The 24,779-nt window shown below is 32.7% G+C and overlaps 1 protein-coding gene across 1 annotated transcript in view; it reads right to left on the bottom strand.

Annotated features, from left to right (window-relative positions):
• Positions 1-20,396, bottom strand: part of LOC132696243 (adenylate cyclase type 6) — a 206,586-nt gene extending 186,190 nt beyond the window's left edge. Inside the window, exon 1 of the mRNA XM_060660966.1 lies at positions 20,158-20,396. The gene's annotated coding sequence lies outside the window, so the exon portion shown is untranslated. The remainder of the gene's footprint in view (positions 1-20,157) is intronic.
• Between the last annotated feature and the right edge of the window lie 4,383 nt (positions 20,397-24,779).

A 24,779-nucleotide genomic window follows, 5' to 3' on the forward strand; every position in this document is an offset into this window, starting at 1 on the left:
GCTTAATATTAATTTCAAATTATTATCTTTTTTTAATTCTATCGACAAATTTTATCTTTTCAACAACTACCTACATAAAAATAATGAGCCTTAACCCTTGATAAAAATTCTGATGTCTTATTTTTCTGTTCTACTACGGTGACATTCACGCAATACTTAAACGATGCGTTACTGATTGCTAAATGCATTCTGCCATATCAATTACGTAATATGCACTAACAGAAATGTCGACCGTAGTTTATTAGCAATTAAACATCGGCTTCAAACGAGAAACGTGATAAAGGAAAATAAATATTTGGACTTTCGTAATAGCGTCTTGCCGAAGCGTTTCGTATGAGAGGAAAATATTTTTCAGATTCATAAACAATGAATTTGGCACGCCAATGAGATTATTAGTAACTGAAACGTTGGAGTAATTGCTTCACATTCACATTATTTCGAGAAAACGTCAGAGACGATTGCCGCGAGTAAGGTCTACTTTGTACAGTGAATTAAACAGTGGGGCGCAACTTTTGTAGGGAACTTTATACCTACATAACAAACGAGTCTCCTTAAACTTTCCTCATTTAACTCAAGGAACTGGAGGGACTCCCACTTCGTAAATACGTGATTGTGGTGCACCGAAGTGTTGAAAGATATAAAATTAATAAGTTTTACGAGTTGTTTTCTCTGTCGAACACTTCCCGAAATAACGAAGCTATGGAATATGGTTTGGACAACAATAAATAATACATACTATCAATTTACGAAAACAAAAGCATGAAGAAAAACAAAGTAAGAAAAATGATACGATATGAACCAATTTGTCTTTTAAACACCAATCACAACATCCTTAAGGTATGAAGAAAACAAATGATGAATTTGGTCAAAGACAAGCAATATCTATGTAAGCAAATAATAACAACTCTTATCTTCGAATAACGGTTTGGTTTCAAAAGAATTAGACTCCAGTATAAAGAATTTTTTTACAGTGCATTTTGTAATATCCTTCAGTGGTAAAACCAAACACGAGTTTGTTTAAAAAGTAAGGTGACTTTTGTATTTGGGCGGGCTACGTACATTCGATCTTCGATATTCGTTTCGTGTAGCAGCAAAAATGTTTCCGAAACTGCTTAATTTTTAACAAAAGGGCCATCGAACAACGTTAAACAACGCCAATGATAATTCTGATATGATTATGACATCGAACCCAAAGCCTAGTCGTCCCAACGCAAGAACCCGGAATCGCCAAGGCCGAAAAATGCACGTCAAGTTCGATCAAATGCCAAGATTTTGCTTACTGTTTTCTTTTATTGTCGTGGCGTAGTACATCCAGAGTTATTACAGGGTCGTGCGGTCAATAATGTATTACCTTGAAGTTATGCGCTGCTTGGGAGAAGCACTAAGAAGGAGACGCACGATATTGCGGGAACACAATTCATGGATTTTGCATTACTATAATGTACCTGCTCACTCAACGTTGCTTGTGCCTAACTTTTTAACCAAAAATAAAACCACAATCATGCTTCAGCCACCATATTCACCGGATATGGCCCCCTGCGACTTTTTCCTGTTTCCAAAACTCAAGAAACCCATGAAAGGAAGTAGCTTTGGAACATTTGCTGGAAGAACTCAAGGCAACACCAGAAAGTGCTTACGAGAAGTGCTTCGAGGATGGAAAAAACTTTGGCACAAGTGTATTATATCTGAGGGGGATTGCTTTGAAGGGGACAATATTAGTTTTGATAAATAAATTTTTGATAAATTTTGAAAATTCCCTTAGTTTTTGAAAACACCTCGTTTAACCATTTATAAAATTCATATGCAAAATGAGGTCGGAGCGTAACATTTCTGGAGTTTAATAGCTTAAGAGCATTCTACTTATATATACAAGTATTCTTTTAGCGAAAATACGTGTTCGCTTGAATATGCAAGTTTACTTGTCCATCCATTTCCACGTCTCTACTAAAACCTCCAGACCTGAATACTTCAATAATGGTAGCTGTTTTCCGACGTTTCTGCGGTTCAATTGTTTTGTCCTAATCTCCCCGAAATCATATTAAATTTTCATGGACGCATCGATATTATCAGCAGCGACATAATGTAATGCGGTGCACCAAGCGATAGATGCGTAGATACACGGCGTTAGATATGTGACAGGTGACAATTGAATTATGATTGGATCCCAGGTTGTGGTCTGCGCCTCACTATTACTTGACAATTACTTTTTGCGTATAGCGGAAAGTTCGACATCACGTGACAATTTCATTTGACAACACCGGTCTAGGATCGTTATTTTCTACTACTAAAAAATGGTCTCCTAGCATTCATATTTGCTTAGGAATTTATTACCAGTTTGCAAATTTGCTATTGTTGTGTGGTAAAATTCTCGAAAGTTTGTCGTATATCTTCATTTATTATAATAATATATAATATAATAATATTATATTATATATTATATTTTATATTATTATAATATATTAATAATAATATTATAATAATTTATAAATATTATTTAGTGTCAGAATTTAGCTGCCATGGTAACAACAACAGGAGAAACTATAAATGATAATAAAACAATTTCTTCAAAAAAATTTAAGTTAATAACTTTAATAATTTTCAAATGGGTGAATATATTAAAATCATTGACAAAAGAGATGTATATGTAAGATCTGTAGTAAGCAGGCAAGTAAGTCAAAATGTTCCTAGCTAGGAATTACGTTTCTTCAAAAACGCTATGATACTATTTTTTAATTTAATATCTTACTGCGTTTTAAAATAATTAGTATAGTAATATTTTGAAAAGAAATTATTATTTTCACAACAATAACGACTAACGTGTCATTTTGATCTATAGTTGCTCTATGGCGAACGCTCTGTATGCCGCAATAGTTATGAAAACATTTATTTCAGTTAGAAATGTATAATATTTTTATAATAATTCCTATTAATTACTGGCAAAATGAATTTATTTATTTATTTATTTTCAACAGGTTACACTATTTTACAAAATTAAAGGAATAAATAAATATAAATTAAAACTTCTTATGTTTTATGGGATAAATTAATGTAAACAAGTCAACGTTGCACAAATTTTAAACTGCATTTATATCTGCAAAAATTACCACCAAATTCAAGATTAAACTCTAAAAGAATTTGAAAGAGCGTTAAGACTACCACAAATAAACTCATCAGCAATTGCCGAATACAATCACGAAAGCGAACATGAAATCGTATTCGACAAAACTAAATATAAAATCCTCGCATCATGTCTTGTATCGAATAAAAATGCGAGAATCCATAGAAATTTATAAGAAACCAAACAATCTTTCAGTTATACGGGAATCAATCAGTCCTCCGCGACGATATTCATCCCCTCCTTTAGCTCCTCCTCCTTCAAACATTATGTAAACAGGTACAGAGTAGAATGCGAACCAGTTTCAGTTAAGCTCTGGAGAAGCTAACACGATGATTCGCGACACGTCAGTAAGTTTGAGTTATCAACAACCGATACAGAAGGAATCCAGAAAATTTGTAAATACTGTTACATTAGCCTGTGGAAGTTGCTATGAAAGATTCAACTCGTTCAAATTTCTTGGCATACGCACACTTCTAAGAGGCAGGTAAAACACATCCATAGATCTGGTACCATAGGATATTTTTTAATTCACTTTAGCTAATAGATTATCAAAATCAAATATAAATCTGGCGTTTCTAGGGGCTACATATTAGAACAGCATTGTAATTTACTTGAGGAATTCTCAATCGAAATGCAGAAATTGGAGAAAAAAAAATCTGCACCCTTTTAATGCTGTCAATGTGCACTCTATAAAAAAGAGACTACACCTGACCTACACACTCCCCCAATGAACGAACAAAGGCACAGTACAATATATTTAATACATTTGGAGATAAATCTGCGCTAAATCTAAAAATTAAACCTAAGCTTCTTTAAGTGCGCGCAGTAAGAACGTTTATATGATTCGTATTAAGGAACGGAATTCATTTTACAGCCACTTGTCTAATAATGATTCGACGATTTTTCAACACCGTTTGTTTCTCAGTTCTTCAACACTTCTACTGTATTCCATTTTTTACACAAAATTTTATGCAACCTCTTTATTCCATTTATTTTGAGACCAGAAAATCGCCGAGCACATAAAATGCTTCTCTCACAAAAAAAAGTAAACGTGGAAACTGGCTGAAGCTGAACATATGTCTACTAACATAACAAAAAAAATATCGAAAATCGAATGAACGTAGCCCACCCAATTTCAAAAGTAACCTTACTTTTGGAACACACGTCGTGTATTCAAATTGAATGGTTGAAGTTTTTCGACAAAATGTGATGCGTCTAAACCATTTACTTTTGATCAGCTAAAAATAGCATCTATGTCGTACTGAAGTAACATTAATAATTTTATAGGTAAAAAGCAAACAGCAAATTTATTTATATCAATAACAAAAAAATTGATTTTTATTTAATTGCGATTCCTAAAAATTTAAATTACTTAGACTTATATTTTAGATATTAGATTATACCGATACAGCAAAATGCGGAAATTTTTAACAATTTATATTTTTTCTCAATTTCAATATTTGAAAATATAATAAACAAAAATACTTATTGCTTCTTGGACTTTTATAGGAAGTAACTCCCCATTTATATTAGTAAGAAATCACACCGAAAAATCTTATAAACCGATTTTGCAAAAATAAATTTTATCGGTTTTAACAATTACAGTCAAAAATTCCAAATTTTGAGAATTTTGACGAAATCTTGTGTAACCCTGTCACTCGTATTTGACCTGGCGTTCGTAAATTTTTGGCTCACCATAACCGACATTTTTTAATCTTCCACATACGTCGAAACTTGTTATTCACGAGTTCTATTTTGCAACACGCTATATTGCGTTTAGCAGCAATAAAGGGCGGCGAACCACAAAAGCGCTAGAAAACCATTTTCGTAGGAAAACCTGCAGTACAAAAATACATTACGGCCGCATATTGATTGACAGGTTATTTCGCCGCGTACGTTAGTAAAATATACTCGAAAATTTATCGTAATCCGCATGGATAAAGGCACAGGATGTTACAAAAAGTCAATCCGTTAATCATGTTTTGGAAATTTTTAACATTGTCTAACAACAACCCTTAGTTTGCAATATACAGGGCGTCAAAGTGAACTATGACAAACGTCTATGGACTTTATAGTTATAATTATAGTTTGTCTAACTTTTTTGTATATTGCAAAATTTTCATTAGAAGCTTTTTTTATAAGAAATTTTAACAATTTTTTTTTGATTGAATTAAACGATACCATATGCAACTAATGCATAAGTCCTCATAGGTTAAATAAAAACATTGTTTATGATTACTAATCTAATCAAATTAAGTTAACTTTAACACACTATAAATTGAAAAGAAAGCAGCATTCAAATGGAATGGAAAAGAACACGTGTGGTTAATGTATTTACCCAATTTTTGTAACATCCTGTATAAAGTCACGTGCAACTTTCCTTGATGTTTCTTACAGTTATAGAATCAAGCTAAAAAAGTATATTGTTATTGCGATTAATATTTTTTAACATTTTAATGTGTTTTTTTTTTATGCACGAATGTAGTAATAGGTGACAATCATATATCCAATACTAAGTCGGATGTTGAAGTTTAATACGAGCACGGCATGTTTGCCTTTAATTTGACTTTGGTGTTCTACGTAAACGAAGGTAAATATCAGGTTGCAGAATCATTAAATCCCATTGATGTCACGTAATATTTTACACGAGAGAACAATCCTTTGTTTATCCCCTCCATTTTCTCAACTAAATCGTCCAGGTAGAATCAAGTATCATCTGTTTTCAAAGATGAGACGTTTCGTGGTCCCCAGGCTTAAAACCGCTTGTTATTGTTTTACGAGTTAGTTGCGAATATGTAACCTCATTGACAGATTAAATTGACTTCATGGATTTCTATAACAGCGTCATCTGTTTCATGATACAGGCGCATTGTGATTCTTAACATTCCAGTAGAGTTCATCAAAAATTATATCAGCACCTGCATAGATTTGGTTGGGGAAGAACAGTTTATGGTAGACGGCCCGAGAAATCACAGGTTGTTTATAACCCTGGTTGGAGGTTGTTTGGTTGATAGACTTTGCTAACGGCTTCTCTTATACCTTCAGTTTCCTAATAACTAGCTTGACCATTTGTCACTTGACTTCCGATTCAAACCTCATAAAATCACGTGCGAGTCGGCTTATATGGTTGGTTCATAACTCTGACTCCCGACTATCGTTTTTAACCCATCAGAATATGTGCATATCGAATACCAACATAAGCGGAAAAATATTATATAAACGGGCAATAGCAATAAACAATAACCAAGCATGCTCCAGTAATGAGTAATCTCTTAATACAGTTGTAAAACAGACTTAATATTATGACTACCTGTCGAAGACATGCTCTCTCTCGTACTTCACGACTCCGTATGTAAAAGATAGCTAAACAATAAATATAACATGAAATACAGTTTTCAGATGCGATTTTAAAGAGTGGCTTGACGAAAATAAGATCCGAAACTTGGGAGTGCAGAGACAGCATCTATCAAGTAAGTACTTTGTGAATGCGGTGTATTATATAGGAGAGGCATCCAAATGTACGATTCGACGAACACAAAAAATACACTCTTTGAGCGGAAACAATGAGATCTGGAATAGCAGAACATGGTTGGTCCAAGCAACACGAACATAAAATGACCAGAGGCCGGCGTTATCTACGGAATCAATTTAGTATACATTTCATACCGGTTAGTAATATGAAGAAAACTAGCACTAAACTACTTGTCGGGAATTATGTGAATATAGACCTGATTTCTTTTAAATTGTGACAAACTAATCATCCTTGCGGACCTCGAAATGATCTTTTTGACTTTAAAGTCTGACTGTCGAATTAATTTTTTTCATCCACATCGAAGTTTCGTATTTTCGTCATAACGATCTTTTGCAGAATGACTTCTTCATTGGATTCAGTTATTTGTAATGAATATAATGTTTGGATGGTTCTTATAAGAAAAATGCTTTTAATGTTACTAGGCACGTTCTACATTCCCATAAAAATCTTGTACTATGGTATTACCTTTCTCGATCTCAGTTGACACAAGTATTCACAACGAAATCTTTAAGAAGCACGAGACACGCCGCCGTAAGAGCTGTAAATTCATCAATCTCTGACTGATACGTAAAAGGTCATGAGTTCACTACTGCTTCAGTCATACCATTTTCCTAATATCAGTAACATAATTCCTTACCATCATCCTTAATTCAGCTGACCTGGTATCTTTCATTTCCAAACCATTTCATTTTAGCAAGAAACGGCTAGATGGTCTAATAGGATAATTAGAATAAGATATCAAGACAAAATATTACATGAATATTAAAAAAAAGGAATAATAGAAACAGTTCACAAAGAAGGGGCTGTATTGACGAAAACAAGGGTTTTCCTCATCATCATATTACAAAGTTCTAAGAAAAATTGTAATCAAACTACTCTTGATAAAGGTATATACTTGATAGAATTGATCTCTTCTGTACTTATCTGGTTCAGAATGTCTAAAATTAGTGTTATTTTGAACATAAGCAAAGCGTTTTTGCAAATAGTAAAACTTGTAGCCCTTTTTTACTGTATGTAGTTAGTAGTACAATACGATTTAACAAATACTGCGAATAAAATTGATACGGAACCTTTGTGCTATTCCATGATTTTTTTTAACTTGCAAAAAGTTCAATTTTTACTTAATCCTCTAAGGAAGTTGATCGCTGGAGTCTCCTGATATTTATGCCAGTTAAGATTTATATGGAGCAGCGAAAAGTAGAATTTCTCCAACTAAAAAAATTTCGATTTTGGCGGCTACAGTAGAAGCAAGACTTTCAAATACTATTTTAAAGAATTTTACATTTGATAATTGGGATAAATCGGCAAGAAATGTGGAAAACGTTTATTGTTGCGAGACCAAAAAGATAACAAAATAACATCAGAATCCTTGATATTCTCCCACCTTGATCTGATCCTTATGGTGCTGCTTGGAGGTTCATTTGGGATGAACGAACGTCGGTCCAGTATTGAGAATTTTAATTTAATGAACAAACAGAGCAATAAAATCTAGAATGAGACTAATATTGTGGCCTCTGTATGTAATGACTATTTTATGGGTGTTCCGAAAAATATTGTTAGTTCCATTCAGTTCAGAAAAACAAAACATGTTTCGTCCGGTAACAATTTCAAATACTTTTGGTTGGATTTTTTGCGACCTAAATCGGGCGTTTGGATGTGTTGATTCTATAAAATTTGGCGAGAAAGCTCTGGACGCTTCAGGTATAAGGATTAAGGCTCTAGACTGATTCAGTAGTTTTTTAAAAGATTGTTCTCAATTTGTATCCATTAAGTTTTATAACGGTAAGAGAATACAAAGTGTAAATTCAGATAGTCAACGCATAAATATAGGTGTCCATCAAAGTTCAGTTTTAGGCCCTGTACTCTTCATATTACATGTAAATTGTATATTGAAATTTTTGCCTGATATGTTTTTGATGATGTATGATCTTTCCTTGTTGTTGTCGTGTGGAAATGACGATGACCGCTTGGAGAAGTGCTATAGGGTACTTGATAGATTGATGGCATGGTTTGGAAAAATTAATCTATATTTCAACGCAATCAAACTATCAGGTTTCATAAATATCAGAAACAATGTGAGAATTTTAATATCTGCTTAGGCAACCATACTCTCTCAATTAAGGACGCAGTGCGGTTTCTAGAATTGAGTTTGGATGAATGTTTAAACTGGAAGTCTCATTGTGATACTTTTATTTCAACTCTAAATGATGCGAACAATCTTCTTATAGTTGGAGTTGGAGTCCCGATGACGTTATGGGAGCAATTTGTGGGGAGCATCTGCAAATGCCGATAAAGTACTTTTATCTCAAAAACGTATATTAAGGCGAATTTCACACATTTCCAAGTTTTCAGTACAGAATTCTCACATTAAGGAGTCTTTGCATTTTTGAAATGTCATTCTATGCTAACAATTTATCAAAGTTTAATTAGTTGGTGACGTACATTCTAAGCATACAAGACAGAGCGGTAAGCTGCATGTTCCCTACTGTATGCTGTAGGCACTCAAATGTTTGTATGTTTTTAACAATCTGCCCTTGGAGTTAAAAGAGTTAATTTTTAAAACCTTGTCTATTAAAACGATTAAAAATATTTTTGTTATCCAAAGCATTTTATAGTCTGGACGAATTGTTTTAAGTAAATGTATTTTGACTATTTCTATACAATTTTGTAGTAGTTGCAGTAGTTAGTATTATTATTGAGGACTTCGGAACCTGTGGATGGCAAATTCCTCTCACGGAAGCCAAATGTTGATAACACTAGTATCCAAACAAAAAATAAATAAATAACTGCTCATAAAAGTCTTGCACAAAATAACATCAGAAAACTAAAAGGGACCCATCTGGCTGAAAAGTTGTGTAATTAAATCAAATGAAGACAATGGAATGGTTGGAGACCATGACGTAGGCTAACAAATCTCAAAAAAAATTTTCGCTAGTCAATTTTTAATGAATTTTCAAACCGGACGCGGTTTCTTTCGACTTCAGAACTCGTATTTCAATTATCGGGTGCGAAATTCGGATGGCTACGTATTTACTTTGACCGGCGGTTAATGTGTTTACAGCTGGTTGCAAATTTTCCGGCCAGGACCTGCCAGAACGTTGTTTATGTAACAAATATTTTGCGTTTGGCTAATATATTATTTGCTATCGATAACGCATTCGGTTTTCGATCGGGGAGAAAGAGAAAAAGTAAACAGACGTGACAATAATTATTACCCGCAAGAGGATTTATTTCTAAACTGGAACTTCTCCCCGAAATAAATTCGGGTTCTTGCGGGCTTGACAAGATTTACTCGTTAAAAGTTTCTCCAGTGTGGAGAGTCGACCTATCGGATTTTCGTGTTTCGATAAGAGTATCATCGAACCTCGTATATTTTTTCGAGCAATTCGTTCATCATTGGTATCTCCCAATATGAGCAAATATTGACCGAAAGAATTATTTTATTTGTTATTTGCATAACATTGTGTAATTTAATGAAAATTTGACTTAGCTGTTACGATTTGTTACTAGATATACAGGGTGTCTTACAGTTGATGGAACATTGTACGCGAAAAGTAGCGACAACTTTGATGTTTCAAATGAGACAACCAATTAAAGGTGTTATTGAAGTGACATCACCTAATCCATTGAATGAGTCTGATGCTTCACGGACAAATGACAAAAATACTCGTTATAACGGTTGCTGAATTGTACTTAGGAAAAATTGCCCCAAAAGCTTCGTACGACCATTGGTATTCTCATAAAAGTATTTTTTTGTTTCGGTATTAGTGTTAACAAGATTTCGAGAATGATAGTTGCATACATCCAAATATGAAAAAAAGAATCCCAATTTAAATTCTTTTTGCCTGGTTAGTTCAAATGGAATTACATGCACTGTTTGTTATTATTATCAAAAAAAAGTTTTCTGACAGGGTGTTTCAAAAATTATGAGCCAACGCTCGGTTGCGGATTCAAAACACATTATTCCAAAAGGACAAAGTTCATATATACATTAAAAAGTGTTCTGGTGTGTCGGGAACACTAAGATCATTCTTTAGTTTTATTTTTTAGAACTAAGTATATTGTGTACCAAAGGGCCCAGAAAATAAATATTCATAAAAATACGTTTTGTCAATTTTCATATTTCTTTTGAGTGTTCGAAGTGTTTTCAGAGCGCGAGCATTGAAGATGCCAAGTGAGATCTTGGCAAAACATTTTGGCCATTGAACAAAGCAAAACCTGCCTTAAAGTCATAATTACACCCATTTTTAACGATCTCGTATTTGTTTGTCTTTGTGTAATATATTCCAAACAGCAGAGCGACGACAACAAAGTTTTGAAAAAAGTGGATATCGACTAGTTGTACATTTTTCATATTGTCAGTCAAAAAAATCGGTTTGTCAAAGTGAAAAGTTTTAAATAATTTCGAGAAAAATATAGAATATGTATAATAAACAATCGCAGTTGATACTTTGAAAACGAAATTAAAACTCTACACACGGAACGTTGGCTTAAAATTCTCAAGGTTGCATGATATTTTTGTTCAATATCGTATAGCGAAAATGTTACTGTCAATTAGCAACCTGTAATTTGTAATAATCAGTGAGCATACGTTTTCGACAATCAGCACGGCGTCATTAGAAATGGCTATAATTCCGAGTACACAACGATGAAAAAATTTGTACGAATAGAAACAGGTAATTTCCAATTCCAAATTCACTTGGTTACAGAATTCTCTAAAATTAACAACTATTCTCAATATATCTACAGGATCTAAAAATTATGAAACAAATCAGAATTTGCAATTTTTGTGGCATATTTTCGGAAGGATAACTTAAATTTAATACCAGATATTCCTGGTATTATTGTTACTAGATTTCATCAACAAATATTATCTCGAACAATAAACGTACCTAGTTTCAATTTTCCACAGTTTATTGTTTCGTTCAGTTTTCCATTTATACGAAATTCTACTGAAAACTCATAAATTTTATGGGTACACAAAACTGACAGTTTTTGAGATAACACACATTTATTGAAATTTTCGATATTTGCTTATTTAAACCTTCAACGCAGGTAATTGGCCCAGAAAGAGAAAGTAATTTTCAATAATAATAATGATTTCAAATACTAAAACGGGAATAAATATAAATTAAAAAATTATATAATGATCGAGACCAGGTTTTATAAATGTCAAAGCATAATCGAAAATGGTTGTTTTTTGGTTTTATGAGGTTTCGATTATTTTTGTGTAAAATCTCTTTTGTACAGCAGATAGTACAAAACGTTGGAAAAAGTTGCTTGAAATCGAAATCTGAAAAGTTGACTATGGTTTCAATTTATTTTTTACTTTTCTATTTTTGATATAAACAACTTCTTTCTTCTCCACACAAATTTAATGTAAAATATTTTGGTATAAAAAAGCATCAAGACGTCTGTACATGTTTCGAACATGCAAGTGCTCATCTTCAGGTCACACGTAGCATAACATATTTCGAGTGTCAAGGGCGTAACTAATCAATAGAATAAAGCGGAGTCTCAATGGTTAAACTTGAGCCTGAGCAGTAAACTAATATGGACGGAGTAAAAACGCATAAGAGATATACGAGGCGTGTTCAAAAAGTAATGTGACTATTAGGTTTTATCAAAAAGTATTTATTCATCAAAATTAATGTAGTCCTCTTCAAAGTAATCTTTCCCGCTCCCCAGATAAGCAATTTCTAGCCTTGAGTTCTTTCAGCGATTTTTTCTTTATCTCCTCAATCGTTCCGAACCTAATTTCATCGGTTTCTTGAGTTTTGTGAATATGGTGGCAGAAGCATAATTGTGGTTTTGTTTTTGGCAAAAAAGTTCCAACAAATTCCGGACGTTCTCTTTGTATTGCTTCTCGTAAACGGCGTATAACTTCAAGGTAATAGTCTTTATTAACCGTACGATCTTCTGGCAATAATTCAATAACTCTGGATGTACCACGCCACGATAATCAAACAAAACAGTAAGCAAAACCTTGACGTTTGATAGAACTTGCCGTGCTTTTTTCGGTCTTGAGGATTATGGGTTTTTCCATTGGGACGACTGGGCTTTAATTTCCACGTCATAACCATATACCCATCATTCGGTACTTTATGAGTATATCAGGATCATCATTGACGTCGTTTAACAGCTCTTGAGCGGCAGTCCTTTTGTTCAAAACTAAGCAGTTTCGGAATAATAATAACTTCGGAAAAAACTGCATGGCACGGACCAATAGAGATGCCGACGTCCACAGCCACCTCTCAAATACTGAATCGACGATTTTTCAACACCATTTGCTTCACTTCTTCCGCATCAGTTAATTTTTCAAAGAAACTTCCACAGGGTACGGTAATACTATTTACGAAACTTTTGGATTCCTACTGCGTCGGTTGTGGGAGAGTCAAACTGAGTTGCCGTTAAGCTCTGAAGAAGTCAACAGGATAATTGGCGAGTCGTTAGTAAGCAGCAACAACCGACGCGGGAAGAATTCTTGGAACCCTTTGTACCACTTATAAACATTTTTTTTGCTCACCATATGCCGTTGTCAATATTTCAAGTGTTTTGCCTCACTTTATACCATTTTTTACATAAATTTTCAAAGTCATCTTACTTTTTGAACCCACCGTATACCATCTTGCGTTACAAAAAAGAGGCTGAAAGTAAATAATTAGAAAGTGGCATGTAAAATCACCTGTCTTAACACTTTAAATATTAAATGTTACGAGGAGATTTAATTAATTTTAATTATATGAAGTTAGAATAATTTGATTTATTGTTGATGGGCGACAATGAATCCGAAAAGAAAAAATGCCGAGTTCTCATTTAATCAATAATCAATATAATAACGAAAATGTGAAATGGTTCTACAATACAGGAACAACAGAAAGGAGTAATGATCTATGGTGAGAACATAAAATCAATATACGGGGATGGTTCCAAACAGAATATAAAAGATGAAATGGTCATTTAAAAACATCGAACGTGATTTGTTCATTCGAACAGGAGATCCGGGTGTTATGAAGGGCTTTTGTTAATTGGTGTGGACGCCAAGATTGCTTTCTTTCTCTGGAGTCCACTAAAATATATTTGGAATTATTTAAAAAAGTGGCAGCTTTCCTTTTCTAAATAATTTTTACCTAACAAGAAAGCTCTATATTTCAATTGAAAATTACTATTTCGATTGATTTATCTGGGGACACACTGTAGATTAATATTGTTAAGAGGGAGTGGTCCAAGTTCTCATACGTCACTATTTTTATCCAATGGCGATTTATAACGGCACTTATCAATAATTTAATCCACAAAGCTGCACATAAATATAGTACATCGCAAATCGCCCCGGTGTCAGTTAATTTTTTTCCTGTGGTCCGTTCAAAAACCTACTGCTAATGGGGGAACACGCAAAAGTGACGGAAAATGACGTAGCTTAACGATTCCTATAATCGCGTGTCATTACGTCTATTTATAACGTCGGTAAGTGCTCTTTGTCGAATTAAATATTTACGGCATGCTTTATTGGACGTAAAATAATTATTCTATTCGCACCGTTTTAAATGTTATTGTAGAAAAGTTATGATTAAATTATGTTCATCGTACGGAAGCGACGACGAAGTCCTATAGCATTTTGTTTGAACGGGCCTCAATTGCTAAAGGTTTTTTTGAGGCAACATATCTAACGGTGTTAGATTTTATAAGTTTTTGCAAATGTGTTGTATCCTGCTCGAGCTTTATGTAGCAATTTTTCGGAAAAACAATAAAATTCGACCTGATTCAAAAAGTTGAGTTTTTGATTAGGCGTTTAGGCACTTTTTTATTTGAATCCTGTTGACTGTAGTGTTCTCCAAGTGACTAATCAGTTTTAGAGCGGAATTGTATCCACTTGGATAACCTCAATATATAAATTAAAAAAACATATATTTTTGATACTGTATTAAATGGTGTTTTTTTTTTGTCAAATGCGATATGTAGGAAAAATCTTTGGGTCAAACAGTCGACAGAGATAATGTAACACATTGCGAAATAATAAAAGGCTGAGATTTTATAGGAATTTTACGAAAGCTTTTCCAGACCTTCCCAATTGTATCACCATACGACTTTTTAAGAATTATAGAATATTTCGCACAACAGATGAAAAGCAAGGTATGTTAAAAGGATTCCAATTATAAATTTATTTCCACATACGATTCGTAATTGTGAAAATAACATCCACAAAAAAATGCGTCGTCCTTTTTGCTTCGTTTGCAATCAAACAATTCTTTGCGATATTCAAAATTGCCCGCGTCAATGGAAGCAAAAGAAATTATTGAGAAGACAAATAAATGTTCTCATATCGCAATGTTTTCAATAAAGATCATCGACTTTATAAATCTATAATTAGCTTTTTTATTCGTATTTAAAATTTCAATAATGGTGAAATGTTCGTGACCATTAAATTTGCGATGCTCATGAGGTAGTCTTGCGATGCTCATGAGGTAGTCGAAAATTTCAATATTTCTAGGGTAAATACACTATTAAAAATCAAGGTGAGTTTGGTCAATAAGATCTGTCCAACAAAATTAAGATACCTAATTGATTGATTCATAAAAATTACTACTGCCAAAATTTCAATATGTTGTTGTTTTAGGAGTGTCGTTAAAAAAAAAATTGAATTTTTCGGTCAAAAAAATTATTGGCTCTGAAGTTATATCATATAATGTTGATCAAATTAATATATTATCTTAAATAATCTTCATGAGCGAAGGCCGACTATCGCAGGATTAATGAGCTTTAGAAACCCACTCTGAAGTATAAATATTGTAAATTAGTTTGAATTTTCTTAAAAGCAATTTCCACAGCCCAATTCAAGGAATTTCTGTTTCAGAAATATTTTAAAAATAAAATGTAAATTAAGGGAATGTTTGAAACGCCCTATAGGAGTTATGCATTATACAGGTAGAATATGAAATCTAAAATCGAAAAAATAGAAAAAAGGTGGATCAAAATAGCCCTTATACTCAGAAATATTGCACAAATTCTATTTACCCTTTACGAGCATCCATATATTAATGATAATGTCTTTAATTCAAATAAATATACCAGGTAGAAAATATTACGATGAATTTTTCATTCAAACGTTGCGTATTTAACAACGCGCATTTGAATGTAAAACAATATTAGATATTAGAGCCAGTATGTACCAACTAAATACTTAGTTTATTTACTTAATCTTGGTTAAAAGATGTTATTAGTTATAAGAATGGCGCGAACCGACGTAGAAGCAAGAGGCTTATTAATGGCGATCATTCATTTTCAACCAGTTAATGTCCATTTAAAAATGTGAAATATGATCAAAATAAATAAGAACTAAAAGTTCAGATTTTCATGACATGACAATTGTTTCGACAACACCGTGTCTTTATCAAATGTAATATTTACAAACTACCTGCTACTTTATATACTGAAAAATGACCATTAAACCTTAATTAACGTTGTGAGAATTTAAGTTCAATAAAGGAGAGGTATTTAAATCTAATTGATCGTTAAGCAATACATTTGAATGTCTCATTTTGTTAATCTCCATTGCTTCCAATAAATTTAATTTTCTACCTTTTGTGGCTGTAGGTAAAATATCAAAATTGTCGTCAAAAATGTCTTTTCTATGGTTAAGTGTGTAGCATAATTACAATCTAAACTATTGTTTTGAAACGCTCTTTTATGTTCGTTAATGCGTTTCTTGAAGGATCTACCTGTGTGTCCAATATAAATTTTCATTTCAACCTGTAGACACCTGATTTTTGGGATTTTGGACACTTCGTTTTATTGTTTTTTAAATATTTTCCTATTGTGTTGTTAGTTCTGAAAGCTATTTTTAAACCACATTTTGACAAATGTTTTGGAACTTTTTCACTAGGTTCTCCTATGTATGTAATTGTTTTAAATTTAATTTTTAATTTAATTTAATTTAAGTAGTTGTAAGTTAGGCGCTTTTGTAATAGTTAAGTAGTTGTAAGTTAAGTTAGACTTAACTATTACAAAAGCGCAAAACAAATTAGACTTTTCAATATATCATGAACCTTCACACACGGACACAGTCATACATAACAGCTCAAATCACCCTTATACACATAAAATGGCTGCATTTAACTCTTTTATACACAGACTTCTTAATACGCAACTCTCGACAGTAAATTACAACAAAGAACTTAATATCATTAAACAAGTTGCACTGAACAACGGCTACAATCCGTCCAATATAGATAAAATTATAAATAAAAAACAAATACAGACAACAGTAAACTCTATTTATCCGAAACCTAATACAGAACGCGAACAATTTAAGTCTAACTTAACTTACAACTACTTAACTATTACAAAAGCGCCCAACTTACAACTACTTAACTATTACAAAAGCGCAAAACAAATTAGACTTATCAATATATCATAAACCTTCACACACGGACACAGTCATACATAACAGCTCAAATCACCCTTATACACATAAAATGGCTGCATTTAACTCTTTTATACACAGAATTCTTAATACGCCACTCTCGACAGTAAATTACAACAAAGAACTTAATATCATTAAACAAGTTGCACTGAACAACGGCTACAATCCGTCCAATATAGATAAAATTATAAATAAAAAACAAATACAGACAACAGTAAACTCTATTTATCCGAAACCTAATACAGAACACGAACAATTTAAAACAATTACATACATAGGAGAACCTAGTGAAAAAGTTTCAAAACATTTGTCAAAATGTGGTTTAAAAATAGCTTTCAGAACTAACAACACAATAGGAAAATATTTAAAAAACAATAAAACGAAATGTCCAAAATCCCAAAAATCAGGTGTCTACAGGTTGAAATGTGGATCTTGTCCTAAAATTTATATTGGACAAACAGGTAGATCCTTCAAGAAACGCATTAACGAAAATAAAAGAGCGAGAGAAAACACATTTTTGACGACAATTTTGATATTTTACATACAGCCACAAAAAGTAGAAAATTAAATTTATTGGAAGCCATGGAGATTAACAAAACGAGACATTCAAATGTATTACTTAACGATCAATTAGATTTAAATACCTCTCCTTTATTGAACTTAAATTCTCACAACATTAATTAAGGTTTTATGGTCATTTTTCGGTATACATAGTAACAGGTAGTTTGTATATATTACATTTGATAAAGACACGGTGTTGTCGAAACAATTGTCATGTCATAATATATAATTTCGTGAAAATCTGAACTTTTAGTTCTTATTTATTTTGATAAATGGATTTTCATCAAGTAAAAGCCACCTCAGTTCAATATGATCAAACTTTCGCAACCCACAAACAAATTGGAGATCCCGACAAAAACGAAACTTTATGGTACTGCGTTCTGATGTTTGTAGAGGAGGAAATAACTCTTTTAGAGCAGAAAGAACATAAGTTCCTCAGCTTACTCCTTTTGAGAAATAAATATTAAAATTTTAAGTTACCTTGCGTTGTTGCGTTGTTGTTGTTTCGTTTTGCTGAAGATTACTAGAGAATTGTAATCAAAAAAGCCAGAACCACTGGTGCCGCCTTTTGTAAATTGTAAGGACAGAATAGTTAATAATTATACTTGAGTTTGGCCTAGGTGAGTGGTGGCCTAGGTCCTAGAAGAAATAGTGGCGATCAAATGAAAATGAAAAAATAAAATGTCCCACGAATTCAAAAAACGTCATTTAGAACTTACACTTCCACATTTTTTTCAGTGCTTCTTATGTTTCTATAAGTTAGAACAGCGTTTTCATTTCATTTTTTGGTGAAAATATTAATTTTTATTTCGTTATATAAATATTTCCGTATATTTACCTAAAATAGTGAACGGTTACAATATGGAACAAATTAATTAAAAAATAAGGTATTGAGTTTGAAGAAAAATGCTGACCCAAGTCATTTCATTGCACAATTTTGGTTGTCGATAGCAAGTTCTTTTTTTAAATGAAAACCCTCTATTTTCATCCATTTACAAATTATGTGTCAAATTTCACACATATCTGATATATTCTATATCATTTTATGAGTAAAAGAATACAAAAATTTAATTTTGAAATGAATAGAGGTACCAGTAAAGTTCTTAAATTGTTAAAATTACATTTCTGTCAGTAAAGGAAGTGAATGTGGCGCATCAAAATGAAACCCAGATCAATGAAGTATTGATTTTTATTGGATATGGAAACAATACGAAAACTGAAGAGGAAGTATATAATTTGTTTAATTCAAAATATTCATAAATACATTACAAGATACAAAGTGATTAAAATTGAGAGAAAGTTTGTAGGAACAGGACATGTAAAAGATCTTGATCAAGATCAAAAGTAAACATTTTATTAGAAGTTAATGATAATCCCTATCGCGCATCTTCTGAATTCGCTTCAAATAATGATATGGGCCAACGGACAGCGTTGCGCGTATTAAAACAATATAAGCTAAGCATCACTCGTACAATATTACACAGCAGACTACAGTTTTGTGAAACTACGATGGAAATGTAAAACTTAAATCCATTTTTTCATCGTCAGAATCTGTGATGTGATGAAGCTACGTTTTGTTTAAATGGTACGGTAAGAGAAAATCATACACAATATCCACAAAAAATAAATTTTTGGGCAGATATTTTGAATAACAAACTTTTTGGACCTTATTTCTGCAATCAAAATCTTACTGGAACCCAATATTTTTTCATTATGACTAAATGTTTGAATGAATAAATATTTACAATTTCATGGATATGATTAATTCCAACTCTCGCGGTTTCTTTCCCAAATCCAAATCAGCCTCATATTTGATTTGATTTCAACACGATGGCTGTAATTTCCGAACAGCGGATTGGTAGAAGGGGATCGATAGATTGACCTGCAAGATCGGCAGATATTACTCCATTGGGGATATTTAATTTAAATTTAAAAATTTAAATAAGGCAAATTAATGAAAATATCCTGAATAACGTTTTGGAAGGGTTTTTAAAACCGATTAGCATACTGTCAAGAAATTAATGGTGGGCATATAATTTCTTTGACATGTTTTTAATTCTTTTGTTCATAAGAAGTAAGAGATATTTATATTTACATGAATTATGAGTGAAATTGGACATATAATTCGAAAATGGATTGAAAAAATGTAATTTGCTATCGATATCTGTTTTTTTGATCCCCCTGCATATTATCTATTTACTTCAAAACGCGAGCAAGAAAAAACTATATAATACAATGTTAAAAAAATACGAAAAAGTAAAAATGTGCATTTCGAAAAGGGCCTAAGTTGAGTTTTTGAAAACATTGTTTGGGGAACGGAAAACAAAATGTCATCGTTTATATTAGTTATTTCACATGGAAATTAAGCATAGTACAAATGGAAAAGGTAAAATTTTAGAAACATTCCAGGTTTTACGAAAAACACATTTTAGTATTCAATAAATACTAAAGCCACCCGTTCGATGAGACCACTCGGGGATTCGTCCCCCAAAAAAACTCTCCAAACACAAAAAAAAAACAAACCTGGTAACAAAGACTGATCGGTCAGAGAGGGTCGTCGTGTGTCGATTATGATGGTTTCTTACATGACACCGCCGCCCAAAAAAGGACCAGGATCACCGCAGATTTTAAACCGACGATACCGGACACGAAGGAACGCACCGCCGCCTCCGCCGGCGTCGTAGCTTTTTTCGAGATAAACGAGCGCGCAGAGCCAACTCGGTTGTTACAGTGTCGCGACGCTTACTGCTAAAATACTGTTTGGAACGCGTCTATCGCCGAAACTACAGGTGGTGGATACGCGTCCTGGCGTGTACTGCGCCTACGCATCGTCCGTCCGTCCGTCAGTCGGATATTTTTTACGGTTTTTATTTAATTCGATGTTTGTTTGGCCGGTTGTCGTTTTCCCGAACGATATGTGTGTGTGTGTGTGTTTGCGATTCCCGATGACGCTCGTCCTTGAACTTGTTTCGAGGTTTCGCAGCTTATGGTTTTCGCTTCCAGCGCACGGTTGATAAGCAGTTTACGCGGGTGTTACGGAGATCGCCGCAGATGCATGTGGACTTGGTCTCAGAACGTGGAATAATAAGTAAAAAAAGTACCTCCGGGTTTCTTTCGTAGAGCTTAGAAGGTCGTGTACACCGAGAAATCCTTTTTTGTTAAAAAAAATCGGAAAAATCCACCGAAAAACACAAATCGGTGAAAATCCATGAACACAGACATCTACATGCTTATGGTAGGCTCTAATTTGTTCCCCGTTCTGAAATGAAGTGATATTTTTATCAAACTCCCATCCATTCTAGAATATGCATCACTTATTTTGTCGCCTTAATATAAACATCACAAGTGCCTAAAAACCAGCGCAAATTTCTGAGTTATCAGCGCTTTTACATAGACTTTGAATTGACTCTTTCTCTCTTGACTTCTGAAGGAGCCTCCCCAAAAAGTAATTACCTATTTTTACTGTTCTAAAACATTATACAGAATATTTTCATTCATTTGCCTTGTTTCGTATCTAATTCCATATTTTAAATCATCAAATTTTGTGGCTTCTGTGGCTTTTGTGGCCGAGCCATCCTGTTTCAACCAATCTGGCATATTAGGGTTATTTAGAGTTTTGTAAGGAACTTCAGTAAGATTTTGATTAAAGGAAAAACAATGTTATTGTTTAAAAACAACGCTCAAACATTTATTTTTTTGGATGTTGTGTACAATTTTCTCTCATCCATCAGGGATATTTGTCTTACAAAACCTACAATTTTGTTTACTTACCGTACCATTTAAAAAACGTGTACTACTTCAGAAGATGCACGATGAGAATGATCCTCTACTTCTAACAAAATGTTTAGTCTTGGGTTTTTGGACGACCTCGCCGAAGACGATCTTTTACATGCCGTGTTTCTACAAATATTCTCTCAATTTCACTTATTGTTTGTCTGCTTTGAATGAATGAATTAAAAACTTCAATTCTCTAAATTTAAGAACTTTAATGGTAAGTACTTTCCTATTCATGTCAAAATCAAATATCTCTTTTTTATTTTAATTTAAAAAATTGTTTTCAATTTAAAAAAAGAAACTTGGTATCGACGTTTGCTTTTTTAACCACCCTGTATATTTTCAAATTACTACAAAAAATGCGCAAATGTACCTTATTTCTAAATGAATTCGTTCCATATTTTAGCTGTTCGTTGAATAATTTTCATATTTTAGGTAGATATACAAAAATTCCTATATAACGAAATTTAAATTAATATTTTCACCAAAAAAATTAAAGAAAACAAAGTTCTAACTTATATAAACACACTTAAAAAATGTGAAGATATTCTTCTCGTTCGACACAGTTTAGCGAACAACTAACTGCTGTGACCTTGAGTGCCATTTTCCAGGAATTTATTATATGGGAATAAAATTTATTCTTTTCTTCAACAATCCACTAGGTTAGACATCGTTCAGTTTTTGGTTTTAGTTCAAAAATTGGAACCACACAATCGGGGACATTCCATATTTTCTTGTTTCTTTTCTCCAAAAACAGCAACACCAAAAATGCTTTTAACATATTCTGATGCTGTGTGAAAATTGTAAAAGACGTTTTTTGAGTTCGTGGAACATTTTATTTTCTCTCATTTTATTCTACCCTTATAATTTTTATAGGCGACACCTGTGGTTCTGGCATTTTTTATTAGATTTTTCTCTTCATATTGTAATAAAAATGACTAAAAATGTTTTTTTAATGATATCAACCTGGCGATAAAGAAATTATTTTACTACTGAAAATAACCCCACCGTGTAAGCATGTAAAAGCATAATAAAACATCAACGCAAGGTCAATTACAATTTTAATATTTATTTCTTACTTACTGATTTTTTACACTAAACAGAAAATAACGGAAATTGCACTTAAGCCCTTTCAGAAATAATACATTCAGTTGTGTGATTGTTGGGATTTTCTTCACAATTTTTGTTTGGATATCCACATTGTTTGTGGGCTGCGGAAGTTTGATCATATTTCACCTCTTTAAACGAATATTAACTGGTTGAAAAGGAATGATCCCCGTTAATGAGCTTTCTGCTTCTACGTCTGTTCGCGCAATTCTTATAACTAATGTCACTAACTAAGACTATGTAATTAAACTAGGTGATTAGTCGGTAAATACTGGCTCTAATATTCAAATGCGTGTTGTCTAATGTATAGTGATTTTGTTAAATACGTCATCATCTAATTCAGAGTAGCTGTTAAGCTAGACTACGCCAGAACTATCATGATAAATTCGTTGTAATATTTTCTACTGGATATATTTATTTGAATTAAAGGCATTGCTATTATATGGATGCTCGAAATGACCAATATTTGTGCACTATTTTCAAAACGTTGGTCAAAAATCAAAAATGATATTTCGATCTGGATTTCTAAGTATATTTCTCGTTTACGGCAAGAAAAAATTATGATGGATGTGGGTGGGCGTTTTTCTTGAAATCCAGTGTCTGATTTTTCAATGAATTTGTTCTATATTTTAGCCGTTCACTGTATATTCAACTCAATAGAACATTTGTGGCATCAAGTAAAATCAAGTGCGAGAAGAGAAAATGTTTCTCGTGCCTTAAATCCGAGTGTAATAAATTTAATTACAGATGTAATTAATAACATATCTGTTGTGAGCTGAAAAAATGCAGTTCAGCACATTTTTTAAATTAAAGATTGTCATTAATTGTAATGACTATGAGAGTGAATCAATTTGATTTTGAATAAAAACGTACTTATTTAGATAATTATTGATCATTTGTATATAGTTAGTGTGATTGTATATTCTATTAGCACAAATGTGATTTTATTATACCTAAATAAACATTATATTTAATTCAACAACTGGTTACATGTTTTATAAACTTTAAGATAAAGTATTCTTATATTAATTGGTTAATAATTTTATTGGCGTTACTGCATTACTGCAGTGACTAAATTTTCGTGTGCCTTCAACTTAATAACTAAAAACTTTGTGACTCTATATTCCCATAGAGATCTAGAATAAACGTGTTCTTCTTTGCACAGAGCATGTAACATATGTAGTTCAGGATAAGTGTGACATTTTCAGTTGTATCTCCAATAGAAAAAGTCCACATTATTTAAAATACTTTTTTTTATACTCACGTTTATGAAATTTTACCAATAAAGTTTTATCTGAGGTTTGAGGGTATAGCAAGGCAATTTTTAATTATTACAAACAACAACGGCATTTTTTCGACTAACTCATATGATAACTTTCCTTAACGGAATACAATAGTAACTAAATCTAAATATCAAAATTTTATTAATGTTTCAAGTTAATAAGACTAATCCAAAAAGGAACAGCATAAGAAGGTTGAAGAATATTTTTTTTTCTTTTTTCTTACAGTATCCCCCAGAATAGCCGCTACATATCAGAAATATGTATGGGAAAATTGTTTAGGTGAGATCACTTGTTGTTTTCATTCAAAATATTAATAGGTGCAATTTTCAAATAAATTTTTCTCATATTTTTTCATATAACTCCATTCGAGTTTCCGGTTTCAATTTTGCTTATACTTTTAAGTGATCGAACATGAAAGAGCGATGGCAAACAATTTGTCGATGACCAAAATATGGAAAGCGTCCGAAGTGGTAATTGGGTATTTTAGAGTAAGTCGTAGAAAGAGTAATTTAAAAACACGCTGTAAAATATGGTTTCTTGGGCAAATTAAAGTGAGATTTAATCCTGTCAGCGTGTGGACAAATGCCACCTTATGAACCGGGTCAAACCCTAAAATGCATGCTGCGAGGCGAGTCTACGTGATTTCGGTCCCCGTGTCTGGAAAATTGCCAAGTTCTCGTTTCCGGTTTAAAGTTTCTGCAGGGCGGAATTATTCGTCGTCAAATTTTGTAAATCGGAGCAAATTCGGATAGTATCGAACTGAAACGAAACGTTTGTGGTTTCTAGATCTGGAAAACGCGTTTAGAGTGTAGATTATGCAAAAACTTGTTGAATTTCTGATATATTCAAATATTATATATTACAGTAAACGTTAAATGGAAAGATTTTAATGCCAAAGTAATAGAGGAAATATCACCAGGAGTAGTAACTGGAAGATTTGGGCTGGGAGAGAGGAATGAGACAGGTAACACACTGGTGGAA

The sequence above is a fragment of the Cylas formicarius genome, unplaced genomic scaffold (genome assembly GCF_029955315.1).
Source record: "Cylas formicarius isolate icCylForm1 unplaced genomic scaffold, icCylForm1.1 PGA_scaffold_1__22_contigs__length_36826433, whole genome shotgun sequence".
Taxonomy (NCBI): domain Eukaryota; kingdom Metazoa; phylum Arthropoda; class Insecta; order Coleoptera; family Brentidae; genus Cylas; species Cylas formicarius.